Source organism: Globicephala melas, chromosome 7 (assembly GCF_963455315.2).
Source record: "Globicephala melas chromosome 7, mGloMel1.2, whole genome shotgun sequence".
NCBI lineage: Eukaryota > Metazoa > Chordata > Mammalia > Artiodactyla > Delphinidae > Globicephala > Globicephala melas.
In genome coordinates this window covers 80505069-80521695 of record NC_083320.1, presented here as the reverse complement: position 1 = coordinate 80521695, position 16627 = coordinate 80505069, and the positions used below count along the sequence as shown (strand labels likewise).

The following is a 16627-nucleotide window of genomic DNA, read 5'->3' as shown; positions in this document are numbered from 1 at the left end:
AAAATCAGCAAACTATGGCCTGCAAACCAAATGCAGCCCGCAGTCTGTTTCTGTATGACCTGTGAGCTAAGGATGGTTTTTATATTTTTAAAGTGTTGTTTCAGAAAAAAAATAATATGCAGCAGAGACCATATGTGGCCTGAGAGCAAACTATTTACTTTCTGGGCCTCTACAAAAAAAAGGTTTGCTGATCCTTGGTCTAAAACAAAAACAGTAACAATATTTTGTTTACAGCATATGTAGGAAAAAAAATAACAATAACACAAAGGATGGAAGAGAAGGGTTGGAAATATACTGCTGAAAGTTCCTTAGACTACACATGAAACGGTGTAATATTACTTGAAAGTAGACTCTGATTAATTAAAGATATATAGATATAAATAAACACTCTAGGGGAATCACTAAAAATGTTAAAGAAGCATAAATAAGAAGTGGACATAAAAGGGAATCAAGAAATGCTCAGGTAATAGGGAAAAATGGAACAGAGAGAAAATAACTAGCAAGATGGTAGCTTTTAATTAAGCCATATTAACACCACAGTAAATGTGAATGGTCTAATACACCAGTTAAAAGACAGATATTGTTAGATTGATTTAAAAAGTAAGACCCGCACATCCCTCGTGGTGCAGTGGTTGAGAGTCTGCCTGCCGAGGCAGGGGACACGGGTTCGTGCCCCAGCCCGGGAAGGTCCCACATGCCGCAGAGCAGCTGGGCCCGTGAGCCATGGCCACTGAGCCTGCGCGTCTGGAGCCTGTGCTCCGCAACAGGAGAGGCCACAACAGTGAGAGGCCCACGTACCGCAAAAAAAAAAAAAAAAAAAAGTAAGACCCAACTATCTGAGGTTTACAAGGAATGTGCCTTAAATATACAGACACAGACAGGTTAAAATGAAAAGAATAGGAAAAGATATGGCTGCAAACACTAAGCAAAAGAAAGCTGGAGTAGCTATATTATTAACACCCAAAGTAGACCCCAGAACAAGGAATATTAACCAGGATAAAGAGGAATATTATATAATGAGAACAGGATCAATTTTCCAAGAGGACATAACAATCCTAAATGTGTATGCACTGTGGAATTAAAAGCCTCCGCTAAAATTGGAGTTGGGATGGCCTGTAGGGGGAGCTCTCAGGGCCCACCATGCACCGTCTATTACTCCAAACAGGAAGGTATTGCTGCTGCTTCTCTCTGCGGGAAGGCAGTCCAGCCAATCAGACACTGTAGCAGCCCAACCAATGAGAAGCCTCCATACACTGGACTCCCAGTTTCCTGCAACAGGTCTCTTTGGTTATTACAGCTCCTTCCAAGTTTTGCTTTTCCCTATAAAAGTAAGTTCCCCTTCCTTGTTTTTGGATTTGCCTATGGTATACCATAGTTCACATATCCTGAATTGCAATTCCTTTGGCTATTCCAGAAAAAACTTGCTTTCACTGGTAAAATAACTAGCTATTATACTATTAAAGTTGCACTTCAGAACAAATGGTCAAAATACATGAATCAAAAAGTGACAGAACTGAAACAAGAAATTTTAAAATCGACAATTGTAGTTGGAGATTCTATTCTAACATGCCTCTCTGTTATTGATAAAACAAGTAGATAGATAATGAATAAGGACACAGGAGACCTGAACAAACCTATCAGGCAACTTCACCTAATATTTCCAGAACATTCTACCCAACAATAGCAGAATACACATTCTTTTCAAGTGCACACTGAACATTGACCAAGATATTCTGGGCCATAAAATAAATGTGAACAAATTTAAAAGAATAAAAATCATGCAAATTATATTATGGGATGGTGCTTCCCTTGTGGCAGTGGTTAAGAATCTGCCTGCCAATGCAAGGGACATGGGTTCGAGCCCTGACCTGGGAAGATCCCACATGCCGCGGAGCAACTAAGCCAGTGCACCACAACTACTAAGGCTGACGTCTAGAGCCTGCAAGCCACAACTACTGAGCCCACATGCCACAACTACTGAAGCCTGTGCACCTAGAGCCGGTGCTCCGCAACGAGAAGCCACGACAATGAGAAGCTTGCGCACCACAACGAAGAGTAGCCCCGCTCATCACAACTAGAGAAAGCCCACATACAGACACGAAGACCCAACACAGCCAAAAATAAATAAATAAATAAATAAAAATTATATTATGGGACAATAAGAGAATTAAACTAGAAACTGATAACAAGAAAACTTCTGGAAAATTCCCAAGTATTTGAAAAGTAAATGACATATTTTGAAATAACACATGGGTCAAGAGGAAGTCTCAAGGGAAATTTTAAATATTTTAATTTTAAATAAATAAAAATGAATATGCACATATCAAAATTGTTGAATGCAGGCTAAAGCGGTGGTTAAAGGGAAATGTATAGCACTAAATGCTTATATTAAAACAGAAGAAAAATCTCAGATCAGTAATATAAGCTTACCCCTTAAGAAAATAGGAGCATATTAAACCCAAAGCAAGGTGAAGGAAATAAAAAGGGCATAAATCAATAAAATTGAAAACAGAAAAACAAAAAATTAATGAAATCAAAATCTGGATCTGTGAAAGATTAATAAAGTTGCTGAACTTCTAGACAGACTAAGAAAATGATTGAAGACACAAATTACCAATATCAGGAATGAAAGGGGGAACATCACTACAGACCCCAAAGACATTAAATGAATAATAGAACACCACAAACAATTCTATATCCATAAATTTGACAACTTAGGTGAAGAAGACCCATTCCTTGAAATATATAAACAATTAAAACTTATCAAGAAAAACTGGATAACCTGAATTGTTCTGTATCTATTAAAGAAGTTAAATTTGTAGTTTAAAAACCTTCCATCAGAGAAAACTCTAGGCCTAGATGGTTTCACTAATGAATTCTACCAAATACTGAAGGAGGAAAAAATAGCAATCTTACACAGTCTCTTCCAAAAATACATTACAACCAAGTAGGGTTTATCCCAGGAATACAAAGCTGGTTCAACATCTGAAAATCAATCAATGTCATTCACCATAGTAAATATGAATAAATCACATGACCCTGTCAATAGACAGAGAAAAAGTATACAACAAAATTCAAAATCCATTCATAATAAAAACTCTCAGTAAACTAGGGATACAAGTGAAATTCCTTAACCTCATGGGGCACCTATAAAAATTCTCAGCTAACATACTTCATAGTGAAAGATTACTTCTCCCCTATTATGAGAAACAAGGCAAGGATGTTCTCTCTCACCACTCCTTTTAAACACTGTACTACAAGACTTAGCCAGTAGACTAAGGCAAGTAAAAGAAATAAAAGGCGTCCAGATTAGAAGGGAAAAAATAAAACTGTCATTATTCACAGATAACATGACTGTCTGTGTAGAAAATCCCCAAAAATCTATAAATAAACCTCCTAGAATAAGCGACTTCAGAGAGGTAATAGAATACAATATCAAAATACAAAAATCAATTGTATTTCTTTATATTAGCAACAAGAGGAACCCCCAAATGAAATACTAAAGTATAAATCTAACAAAACATGTGGAAGGTCTATATCCTGAAAAGTACCAAATGCTGATAAAAAAATAAAAACAGAAATAATAAAGTGATAAACAATATTGTGTTAATGGACTGGAATACTCAATATTGTAAAGATATCACTTCTTCCTAAATGAATCTATAGATTCAATGCAAGCCCATTCAAAATCCCAGCAGGACTCTTTGCAGATATTGACAAGCTGACTCTACAACCTATATGAAAAGGCCAAGGAACTAGGAGAGCCGTAACAATTTTGAAAAGAAATAAACTTGGAGGATTTATACTACCTATTTTCAAAATTTATTATAAAGTCACAGCATCAAGCCAGTGTAGTGTTGGCACAAAGTAGGCTTACAGATCAATGGAATAAAATTGAGAATCCAGAAATAAATGCTTACAATTATGGCCAACTGATTATCTACAAAAATGTCCATACAATTCTAGGGAAAGCACAGTCTTTTCAACAAATGGTGCTGGAAAAACTGGAATTCCACATGCAAAAAAAAAAAAAAAATCTTGACTAATAGTTTACACCTTATATAAAACTTAACCCAAAATGGATCATAAACCTAAGTGTAAAACATAGAACTATGAAACTTCTAGAAGAAAATGTAGAAAAGTTTCAAGACTTGTAGTTTGACAAAGAATCTTAGATACAACAACAAAAGTCTAATCCATAGAAAAATTGATACATTGGTTTACTAAAGCTAAAAAACTTTTGCCCTGAGAAAGACACTGCTATGGGAATAAAAAGATAAGGCACAGACTGAGAGAATTTATTTAAAAATCACATTCTGACACAGGACATATATCCAGATTATGTAAAGAACTCTCAAAACTCAACAATAAGAAAAGAAAACAAGCCAATAAAAACAGGTCATCAAAATTACCTCTGCATAACACTTGTATGCTGTAAATTTTAATTTGAATTTGTATATTTTCCCAGCCAGTTATAAGTCCAAACTTAAATTCTCACCAATTTTTATTTATACCATATTATTTGACCCTGAAATTAGGCTTTCGATCTCTGTTAACATTTAATGCACTTCATACTGACCTTAAAAATACTATTAAATTTCTTTGAACTCAGGAGATAATTTTCATATACATCTTTAGTATAGACACTATTTTTTCCTATCAAATAAAATTGACTCTTTACACACAGACCCAAAAAAGTGATAACTTTCTGAGGCATCAAAAATTTATTTTGTCACCTTTTTTTTTTTTTTTTTTTGCGGTACATGGGCCTCTCACTGTTGTGGCCTCTCCCGTTGCAGAGCACAGGCTCCAGACGCACAGGCTCAGTGGCCATGGCTCACAGGCCCAGCCGCTCTGCAGCATGTGGGATCTTCCTGGACCAGGCCACGAACCTGTGTCCCCTGCATCGGCAGGCGGACTCTCAACCACTGCGGCACCAGGGAAGCCCTATTTTGTCATCTTTTAAATAATGAAGCCTGAGCATGAATCACCACATTTTTTATCACCATACTTCCTTCTTCCCCTGCTACCAAACCTAAACAATTCTGGAAAACAATGATGAAAGAAATGAACTTTATTTTCCCTTTGCTTGTATTTCTTCATTTATTTCTCATCACTTGGTACTATGTTTTATAACTCATTGTAAATCATGTCTGGGAACTATGCGAAGTATAACAAAGAGATTCTGCATGAAAGAAATCCTTTAAGATCAAGTTATTCAATACATAATCCCGTTCCTCCAAATGAACGTCTTTATTTGCCCAATACCATACCAACTCTGGCCATATTTCTCTGCTGGAAAACGGAGAGAGACTAAACTTTGATGATTTGTAGTACTATATCCAGCTTGTTTCAAACTACTGCAGTCTTCACTTAACCTACCTTATTTTTCATTATAGTACTTCTCATCACCTGACACAGGAGACAAAACAAATATGTCTCCTTCCAGGAAAGTGTAAGCTCAGAGAACAGACTTTGTCTTTCTTATATACTCTTTTTATTCCCAGAGCAGTGTCTGCACCCAGTAGGTGTTCAATAAATATTTGTGAATGAATGACTGCCCAATGCATCTCTCTACCTCATTCCCTCACACTCTGCCAGTGATCCTGGGCAGCCCTCGGCAGGACTGCTGATGGAAACAACAAAATATGCTGCCCTACACTCCCTCCTTTCTTCCAGGATTAGTGACTAGATCTTTCTGCCAATTTCTGTGCTAAGTAGGTACTGAGGACAGTGGATCATAAGAAGTAGCATCCTGCTTGTCAATCTAACTCCAAATGCCCACCAATGTCCACCATGTCAAATGGAAACAAAAAGCAGCTTGCACTTCATACTTCAAATGAAAACAGGCTAAATGCTTTAAAAGCAGCAGACAGTCGAAAACCACATTCACAGAAAGACAGACAAAATGAAAAAGAAGAGGAATATGTACCAGATGAAGGAACAAGATAAAACCCCAGAAAAACAACTAAATGAAGTGGAGATAGGCAACCTTCCAGAAAAAGAATTCATGATAATGATAGTGAAGATGATCCAGGACCTTGGAAAAAGAATGGAGGCAAAGAGTGAGAAGATTCAAGAAATGTTTAACAAAACCTAAAAGAATTAAAGAACAAACACCTAGAAGAATTAAAGAACAAACAAACAGAGATGAACAATACAATAACTGAAATGAAAAAACACTAGAAGGAATCAACAGCAGAATAACTGAGGCAGAAGAACAGATAAGTGACCTGGAAGACAGAATGGTGGAATTCACTGCTGCAGAATACAATAAAGAAAAAAAGAATGAAAAGAAATGAAGACGGCCTAAGAGACCTCTGGGACAACATTAAACACAACAACATTTGCATTATAGAGGTCCCATAAGAAGAAAAGAGAGAGAAAGGACCCAAGAAAATATTTAAAGAGATTATAGCCGAAAACTTCCCTAACATTGGAAAGGAAATAGCCACCCAAGTCCAGGAACCACAGAGAGTCCCAGGCAGGATAAATCCAAGGCGAAACATGCAGAGACACATAGTAATCAAATTGACAAAAATCAAAGACAAAAAAAAATATTAAAAGCAACAAGGGATAAACGACAAATAACACACAAGGGAACTCCCATAAGGTTAACAGCTGATTTATTAGCAGAAACACTACAATCCACAAGGAAGTGGCACGATATATTTAAAGTGATGAAAGGGAAGAACCTACAACCAAGATTACTCTACACGACAAGGATCTCATTCAGATTCAATGGAGAAATCAAAAGCTTTACAGACAAGCAAAAGCTAAGAGAATTCAGCACCACCAAACCAGCTCTACAACAAATGCTAAAGGAACTTCTCTAAGTGGGAAACACAAGAGAAGAAAAGGACCTACAAAAACAAACCCAAAACAATTAAGAAAATGGTAATAGGAACATACATATCGATAACTACCTTAAATGTGAACGGATTAAATGCTCCAACCAAAAGACACAGGCTCGCTGAATGGATAAAAAATAAGACCCATATATATGCTGCCCACAAGAGACCTACTTCAGACCTAGGGACACATACAGACTGAAAGTGAGGGTATGGAAAAAGATATTCCATGCAAATGGAAATCAAAAGAAACCTGGAGTAGCAATACTCATAACAGAAAAATAGACCTTTAAATAAAGAATGTTACAAGGGACAAGGAAGGACACTACATAAAGATAAAGGGATCAATGCAAAAAGAAGATATAAAAATTATAAATATATATGCACCCAACATAGGAGCACCTCAATACATGAGGCAAATGTTAACAGCTCTAAAAGAGGAAGTCGACAGTAACACAATAATAGTGGGGGACTTTAACACGTCACTTACACCAATGGACAAATCATTCAGACAGAAAATTAGTGAGGAAACACAAGCTTTAAATGACACAATGGGCCAGATACATTTAATTGATATTTATAGGACATTCCAACCGAAAACATCAGATTACACTTTCTTCTCAAATGCACACGGAACATCCTGCAGGATAGAACATATCTAGGGTCACAAATCAAGCCTCAGTAAACTTAAGAAAATTGAAATTATATCAAGTATCTTTTCTGACCACAATGCTATGAAATTAGAAATAAACGACAGGGGGAAAAACGTAAAAAACACAAACAAATGGAGGCTAAAAAATACGTTACTAAATAACCAAGAGATCACTGAAGAAATCAGAGAGGAAATAAAAAATTACCTAGAGACAAATGACAACAAAACACAATGATCCAAAACCTATGGGATGCAACAAAAGCAGTTCTAAGAGGGAAGTTTATAGCAATATAATCCTACCTCAAGAAACAAGAAAACTCTCAAATAAACAACCTAACTTTACACCTAAAGGAACTAGAGAAAGAAGAACAAACAAAATCCAAAGTTAGTAGAAGGAAAGAGATCATAAAGATCAGACCAGAAATAAATGAAATAGAAACAAAACTATAGCAAAGATCAATAAAACTAAACAGCTGGTTCTTTGAGAAGATACACAAAACTGATAAACCTTTAGCCAGACTCATCAAGAAAAAGAGGGAGAGGATTCAAATCAATAAAATTAGAAATGAAAAAGGAGAAGTTACAGTAGACACGGCAGAAATACAAAGCATTGTAAGAGACTACTACAAGCAACTCTATGCCAATAAAATGGACAACCTGGAAGAAATGGACAAATTCTTAGAAAAGCACAACCTTCTGAGACTGAACCAGGAAGAAATGGAAAATATGAACAGACTAATCACAAGTAATGAAATTGAAACTGTGATTAAAAATCTTCCAACAAACAAAAGTCCAGGACCAGATGGCTTCACAGGTGAATTCTATGAAACATTTAGGGAAGAGCTAAAACCCATCCTTCTCAAACTCTTGCAAAATTTGCAGAAGAAGGAACATTCCCAAACTCATTCTATGAGGCCACCATCACCCTGATACCAAAACCAGACAAAGATACTACAGAAAAAGAAAATTACAGACCAATATCACTGATGAACATCGATGAAAAAATCCTCAACAAAATACTAGCAAACAGAATCCAACAACACATTAAAAGGATCATACACCATGATTAAGTGGGATTTATCCCAGGGATGCAAGGATTCTTCAATATATGCAAATCAATCAGTGTGATACACCATATTAACAAAGTGAAGAATAAAAACCATAGGATCATCTCAATAGATGAAGAAAAAGCTTTTGACAAAATTCAACACCCATTTACGATAAAAACTCTCCAGAAAGTGGGCATAGAGGGAACCTACCTCAACATAATAAAGGCCATATATGACAAACCCACAGCAAACGTCATTCTCAATAGTGAAAAACTGAAAGCATTTCCTCTAAGATCAGGAACAAGACAAGGATGTCCACTCTCGCCACTATTATTCAATACAGTTTTGGAAGTCCTAGGCATGGCAATCAGAGAAGAAAAAGAAATAAAAGGAATAGAAATTGGAAAAGAAGAAGTAAAACTGTTACTGTTTGCACATGACATGACACTATACATAGCTAATCCTAAAGAAGCCACCAGAAAACTACTAGAGCTAATCAATGAATTTGGTAAAGTTTCAGGATACAAAATTAATGCACAGACATCTCTTACATTCCTATATACTAACAACGGAAGATCAGAAAGAAAAATTAAGGAAGCATTCCCATACACCACTGCAACAAAAAGAATTAAAAATACCTAGGAATAAACCTACCTAAGGAAGTAAAAGACCTGTACTCAGAAAACTATAAAACACTGATGAAAGACATCAAAGATGACACAAACAGATTAAGAGATATACCACGTTCTTGAATTGGAAGAATCAATATTGTGAAAATGACTATACTACCCAAAGCAATCCACAGATTCAGTGCAATCCCTACCAAATTACCAGTGGCATTTTTTACAGAGCTAGAACAAAAATATCTTAAAATTTGTATGGAGACACAAGACAGTGAATAGCCAAAGCAATCTTGAGGGGAAAATATGGAGCTGGAGGAAGCAGATTCCCTGACTTCAGACTATACTACAATCTACAGTAATCAAGAAAATATGGTACTGGCACAAAAACAGAAATATAGATCAATGGAACAGGATAGAAAGCCCAGAGATAAACCCACACATCTATGGTCAACTAATCTATGACAAAGGAGGCAAGGATATACAATGGAGAAAAGACAGTCTCTTCAATAAGTGGTGCTGGGAAAACTGGACAGCTACATGGAAAAGAATGAAATTAGAACACTCCCTAACACCATACACAAAAATAAACTCAAAATGGGTTAAAGACCTAAACGTAAGACTGGATACCATAAAACTCTTAGAGGAAAACATAGGCAGAACACTCTTTGACATAAATCACAGCAAGATCTTTTTTCACCCACCTCCCAGAGTAATGGAAACAAAAACAAAAATAAACAAATGGGACCTAATGAAACTTAAAAGCTTTTGCACAAGGAAGGAAACTATAAAGATGAATCGAAAATCCTCAGAATGGGAGAAAATATTTGCAAACAAATCAACAAAGGATTAATCTCCAAAATACATAAACAGCTCATGCAGCTCAATATTAAACAACCCAATCAAAAAATGGGCAGACCTAACTAGACATTTCTCCAAAGAAGACATACAGATGGCCAAGAAGCACATGAAAAGCTGCTCAACATCACTAATTATTAGAGAAATGCAGATCAAAACTACAATGAGGTATCACCTCACACCAGTTGGAATGGGCATCAACAGAAAATCTACAAACAACAAATGCTGGAGAGGGTGTGGAGAAAAGGGAACCCTCTTGCACTGCTTGTGGGAATGTAAATTGATACAGCCACTATGGAGAACAGTATAGAGGTTCCTTAAAAACTAAAAATAGAATTACCGTATGATCCAGCAATCCCACTACTGCACATATACCCAGAGAAAACCATAATTCAAAAAGACACATGCACCCCAATGTTCATTGCTGCACTATTTACAATAGCCAGGTCATGGGAGCAACCTAAATGCCATTAGCAGACAAATGGTTAAAGAAGATGTGGTACACTGGAATATTACTCAGCCACGAAACGGAATGAAATTGGGTCATTTGTACAGACATGGCTGGACGTAGAGACTGTCATACAGAGTGAAGTAAGTGAGAAAGAGAAAAACAAATATCATATATAATGCATATATGTGGAATCTAGAAAAATGGTACAGATGAACCAGTTTGCAAGGCAGAAATCAAGACACAGATGTAGAGAACAAATGTATGGACACCAAGGGGGGGAAGCGAGGGTGGATGGGTGGGATGAACTGGGAGATTGGGATCGACATATATACACTAATATGTATAAAATATATAGCTAATAAGAACCTGCTGTACAAAAAATAAATAAATAAAAATTTTTTAAAATGCTGTTTATGGGCTTCCCTGGTGGCGCAGTGGTTGAGAGTCTGCCGCCGATGCAGGGGGCGCGGGTTCGTGCCCCGGTCTGGGAGGATCCCACATGCCACGGAGCGGCTGGTCCCGTGAGCCATGGCCGCTGAGCCTGTGCGTCTGGAGCCTGTGCTCCGCAACGGGAGAGGCCACAATAGTGACAGGCCCGCGTACCGCAAATGATAAAAAATTTTAAAAAATGCTGTTTAAAAAAAAGAAAAGCAGTAGACAGTGGAGGCTGGTTCCCTACTGAACACGATTATATAGTATTCACCCGCTAGACTATCATCAGGAGAACTGTTTTCTAGTCCAGGATCTACCACTAACTGCATCTTCTCCAAGTCCCAGCCTGTTAGCTTGAAGACAGGTAAGGGCGCCGAAACAAAGACATGATTTAGAACAAATGTTCTCAATAAGGGGCAGGGGAGAAGGTGAAGGGGGCACTGGGGATGGGAGGCACAGCAGAACCAGCTGTGAGGCTTCTTCAAACTGCACACGGCCCCTCCCTAAACTCCTCCACCCTAATCCCCCGCAGTTACCCCCACAGAGTGAGCCACTGTTGCTGTTACTATGGGACTGTGACAGACCCAGAAAAACTTTCCCAGGTTTTGAGTGTAAGCTCTTTGAGGAATGGGACCGAGATTTAGGCTTCTTAGTGATATCCAGAGGGCATCTAACACAGGGTTTTCCTGTCTCTACTGCGCCTCCAACCTCAGCTCCTTCCCTCCCCTCAGCCACACCCTACCCTTCCCCTACCATCCTGAGCTTCTCCTGCTTCCTGTAAGGCCATGTCTTTCATCATCTGTCACCACCTGCAGGAGACACGGGTGACCGGCTACCTAACCGCCCGACAGGCAAGGCAGTCTCGCTTTCTGCCTTGCTAACAGAATTCCGATTTTCACATAGGGGCACCAACGTGCTCAGGGAAGGTGACCCCTCCCCCAGCTCCAGAACACGGCTGGGCCACGACAATCACAGCCACCCTCTCCTCCTTTGCCAGTGACTGGCTCAGCACGGGCATATGACCATTCTGGCCAGTGACACAGGGAACCTCTGAGAAATTCTGACCTTTGTTATCTAGAGAATCACTGAGAAGCCGTCTCCCTCCCTTTTTGCTCTACATGTTATCACGTGAAGGTGTAATGGAGCTCCAGTCACCCTGTGGCAGGGCAGGGAAAACCCAGAGAATCTTCAAGAAGCCAACCCAGAACTGTGGCCACTTTGAACCACCTACCTCTAGACTTCTTAAGCAAGACAGTAAAGTAACCTAACTAGTGTTACTTACAACAGAAAGTACCCTACCACACCACACCGCTTGGCCTGGGAAGTCCCTGCAACTTTTCCTCCTACTATCCCCTACTATCTCCAATTTAGAGCTCAAGTACAGTTTCCTTGGGAAGTCTTTGCTTGTCCCCAGACCGTTACACAGTCCCAGACTCTGTTCTCTGCACATCTGCCTCTCCAACTAGACCGTGAGCTTCTCAAAAGCAAACATGTTCACCCTTGGCAGAGGCCCTGGTGTATGCTGGGCATTTATTAAATGCTGAATGAATGAATCAACCAACAAGCAAACAACAAAACAAGGAATCAAAGAAGGAACATGCAGGATGCCTTCCTTGCCTGGGATAAGACTTGACAATTGACAGATGGAACATGGCACCCAGGCAGTCTACACTCTACTAAAGACTTCCTTTAGGTGGCGGTGAGCAAAGGCAGAGACAACGCAATGAACAGGTCCTATTTTATCTGCCCAGAAGTCAGACCTCTCATTGGGAACTGTCCCTGCCCAATCCCCGGCACCTGGGGTGGGAGTGACTATCACAGTGGCACCTGAGCAAAGTACCCACTGCTATGGTGGAAACCCACTCCCTGTCCACTGAGATGGCTTGGCCCTGCTTTGGTCTAGTGTATCAATAACGTTTGCTATAAGGATGGAGGTGACGGAAGAAAAGAGAGACATCCTCCTATGCCCCCTCTCTCTAAAGGAACAGATAAGCCTGAGATGCCAGTGCTTTTTATCACTCCATACTAAGAACAGTCAACATAGAGGGAAAAAGAGAGAACAAGCCCGGCAACCCTATGTGAGCCCCTGGATCAAGCTATGCCTAAAGCTAAACCCTCAGCCTTTTCATTTATGTGACCCAATCAATTTCTATACTGCATAAAGCAATTTTCAAGTGACCAAACCCAACCCAAAGAAAAGAATTCTGACAAATACAGTCAGTAATGATGAAAGCAAGCCGATAACATCCCTTCTATATTCAGGACCTGTGCACTGTCACCTCTCAAACCGGGCTTCTAGAATGGTGTCAGGAAGTACAACTGCCTGGAGGAGGCCAGGCCATGAACAAGTTAGAATGGACAAAATGCCACCCCCCCAAACCACACACCACCACCTTCCCTCCTAAAGGAGGGTACTCTGAGCCTCCTGGATCTCCCTTCTGTTCAGAAAGGAGTGGGGACCTCTGGAAGGCATGAAGTGTTACATTAACACATAGGGAAAAAATGGAGAGAACTTTCATCAAGCAACGTGCTATGGGCTTTATGAACATCGTATAACTTCAGGCCGTTGTAATGATTATAATAACCTTTTTACCTTTGAGCAAACTGAGAATCAGCGAAGTTAAGCAACTTGCTCAAGGTCACACAGCTAGTAACTAGAATTTAAATTCTAGACTTTTTCCACTTTATCACACCGATGGCCAGGGCCTGGGAGATGCAGCGCACCCTCCGCCTCCAACCCCCGACAGCGCCCCAGGACACACAGACCTGGATGGAGCCTTACAAGCGCAAGCCCCTGGAGTCAGAGCAGCCTTGCATACCCAGTTTTTTGGAAGCCCCAGGTAACTAACCCAGGTGTATGTCGGACACTCAACACCAGCAACAAAAGTAAAGCGCCGGGCAGAGGGAGCAGCTGCACCTGAGCCGGCCCCTGGGAAGCGCCGCAGAGGGAAAGGCGGGAGCTCGCTCGGGTCTCCCCCGCTGGCCTGAGCCCCCCGCGCTGCTCCGCGCTCTCCGCAGCAGTGGGACCCCCAGCCTCCCCTCTCCCCACCAGCGCCGCGGACAGAGCGCCTCCGCGCCGCCCAGAGACCCACGGAGCCCCAGCCCTGTCCCCGCGCCCGCCCCCGCCCCCAGCTCCAGCCCGGGGCAGAGGGTCGCAGCTGTTCGCCCCCAGGCAGCTACGGGACCCCGACCCCTCCGCTGTGCCGCGACCCCGGCGCGCTCGCTCCCCCGACGCGCCAGGCAGGGGAGCCCCGCACTGCCCGCCGCAGCCGCTCGGCCCCGCAGGACCCGGGCGCGGAGCCCGCCGTCCCCCGCCGTCCCCCGCCGACCGCCGCCCCCCGCCCGCTGTGCCCGCCCGGCTCACCAGCTCCGCCGCGCTCGCCGGGCCTGTTCGCGCGTCCGGCCGGCTCCCTGCTCCCGGTCCCGGTCCCAGCTAGCAGCTCACTGGCGGCTGGCTGGCGTTGGTGCGGCCCCTCCCCGCCCCGAGCCACCTGGGATGCCCGGGAAGGGGCGTGACAGGGCCAAGTTAGGTGGGCCCCGCCCGCAGCGAGCAGCCCGGGCCTCGGGCTCTTCGGGAATTCTCCGCGGGGTGGAAGGGAGGCTCCGGCGGCCGCTTAACAGGAGACACCTGGGACGGTTAGTCCTTGGCAAGCGGCGGGAAGCCAGGGCCCGGCCTGTTTCCACACAGCCTGGCCCGCTGGGGAAGTGGATCGCAGAGCGTGGGAGTCGAACCCCGCTGAGCAGGAAGAGGGGAGGCCAGCCCCTTTCGTTGTGGGCTGTAGAAACCGAGAACCGAGACCCTCAGGGTGAAAATGATGGGGTCAGGGGCAAGTTAGTTCAGAACTGGAAGAGCTCAGAAAGGCCTTTTCCGACCATTCCACCCTCCCCCATCCCCACTTCACACACCCCTCACATGATTCTCCCCCTTTTTAAAATAATGGCTTTAAACTATAAATAAGGTCATTTCAGATAGTGATGTCCTCCCCACTTCTAGACTGTAAGCCCCAGGCGGGGCAGGAACCTCTCCTGTCCATGTTCAATCACCGGAGGTGAACAGAGCCAGGACAGTTAATACCTGATGAACAAATGAGGTGTGACCTAGTCCTTTGAGTCCAGCCTCCTGCTGGACCCCCCAGGCCAGAGTCTGCTCCAGCAAAACTTTGTCAAAGAGCCTAGAGTCAGGGTGCCTGGCTTCCAGGCCACCCCTCCTCTCTGTACTGCTTACTTCCCCTCCGAATGGCAGGCAAGAAGCTGGCTTGTAGGAGGTCTACTCATCCAGGGCACCTTTGGAAGCTGTGTAGCGAATCTTTAACTTCTTAAGATGTCACAGGCAGAGGAACTCCGATGTATAATGCTGTCCTGCCAGGCTTGCATTGCACAGACAGAGCCCAGACTTTGGGTGACTGACCCAACATCCCACAGCTGATAGCAGAGCTGAGTCTGGGGCCCTGGAGGGCTGCTGGGACCTATGGCTGGGAAGTTTTCAACTTCTGCAGAAATGGGGCTTGGGTTTGGTCTGAGTTCTCTAGTCCATGGCCTTTCCAGGCCTCTCAGAGGTCAGGTGTGACCTGAGCCATTAGCATTTACTGAGGCCCTGACCCTTTCAAAAACAAAGATGTGTCAGAATAGGATAGGAAGAATGTGGAATATTTTTTAAAGTGTTCCATTGAACAAATGAATGGTCTTAACACACACACACGCACAGATGATGTGTGATGCTGCTACTCACATGTTAATTTCAAGACTCATTAAAGAAATCCATTCCAAGCCCAGTACAGGAAACACTGTACAACTTTAAAGTTGCATGGAGACCATTCCTTCCTGGAACTATTTCAGTACATTCCAGTGACTGCACATTGAACCTCAGAAGCCACACCTGGAGGCTGTCTGTTAAGGTGAAGTCACGGCCAAGTGGCCGGCCCACCCCTCCCCCCAACAATAGGCTCAACACTCTCAAGGCCTGGACCCCATTCCCCTTCATCAGTGAGTCCTGCACAGATGGGTGCTTAAGATGTGGTGTTGCCTGGCTGACCACGTCACACTGGGCAAGGCCAACCTGGAAAAAAATCACAGAGGTTGCCCCACCTAGGTGTGCCCTCCTCCAGCTGCACTCCGTCTATGGTGGTGTGGAGGCTGGTGTCCGGGGTGGAGCTGTGAAGAAGCCTGCCCTTGGGACAGCTTCTTGCACCAGCAGGTGAGGCTGAGCTCAGGAGCCCCTCTGGGTCTCACCCACGTGGGACCATTGGTTGTTCAACGGTGTTTACTCCCACCCAGCCCTTCTTGTGTGTCGGTTCAGTCTCTCTCTCTCTCTCTCCTATCGGGGGAGGAGAGCTTGTCCCAGGAAGCACTTCAGGGAGTGGGGAAGTAGGACAGGGAAGGGAGCAAACCCCTTAGGAGAACACAAATGAGCAGGTTACCTATGGACAACTGAGGCTTAATCCCCCTGGGGCCGTGTGAGAAACCTCAGCAACATCTCCTTGAGGGGTGAGGAAGCTGAGGCATTTATCCACCGATCCCTGGTACAGACATGCAGCCCCTCTGGGCTGCCCTGTGCATTGACTGAAAAACTCGTGCTCCTTCCAGAGAGAGCTGCCTGGTGCTTCGTTGTGCAGGAATTGTCTGCATGTGACCTCTGGGCGTGGAACAGCATTTCATTACTTTTAACGTTAAATGTCATGGTTTCTCCCTCCATCTATCACAAATAGTTTTATTCT

At 42.6% G+C, this 16627-nt stretch overlaps 1 long non-coding RNA gene across 1 annotated transcript in view; it reads right to left on the bottom strand.

The window, feature by feature from the left end:
* Nucleotides 1-14649, bottom strand: part of LOC115851071 (uncharacterized) — a 137766-nt gene extending 123117 nt beyond the window's left edge. The window contains exon 1 of the long non-coding RNA XR_009564472.1: nt 14278-14649. This is a non-coding gene — a long non-coding RNA (uncharacterized lncRNA). The remainder of the gene's footprint in view (nt 1-14277) is intronic.
* Between the last annotated feature and the right edge of the window lie 1978 nt (nt 14650-16627).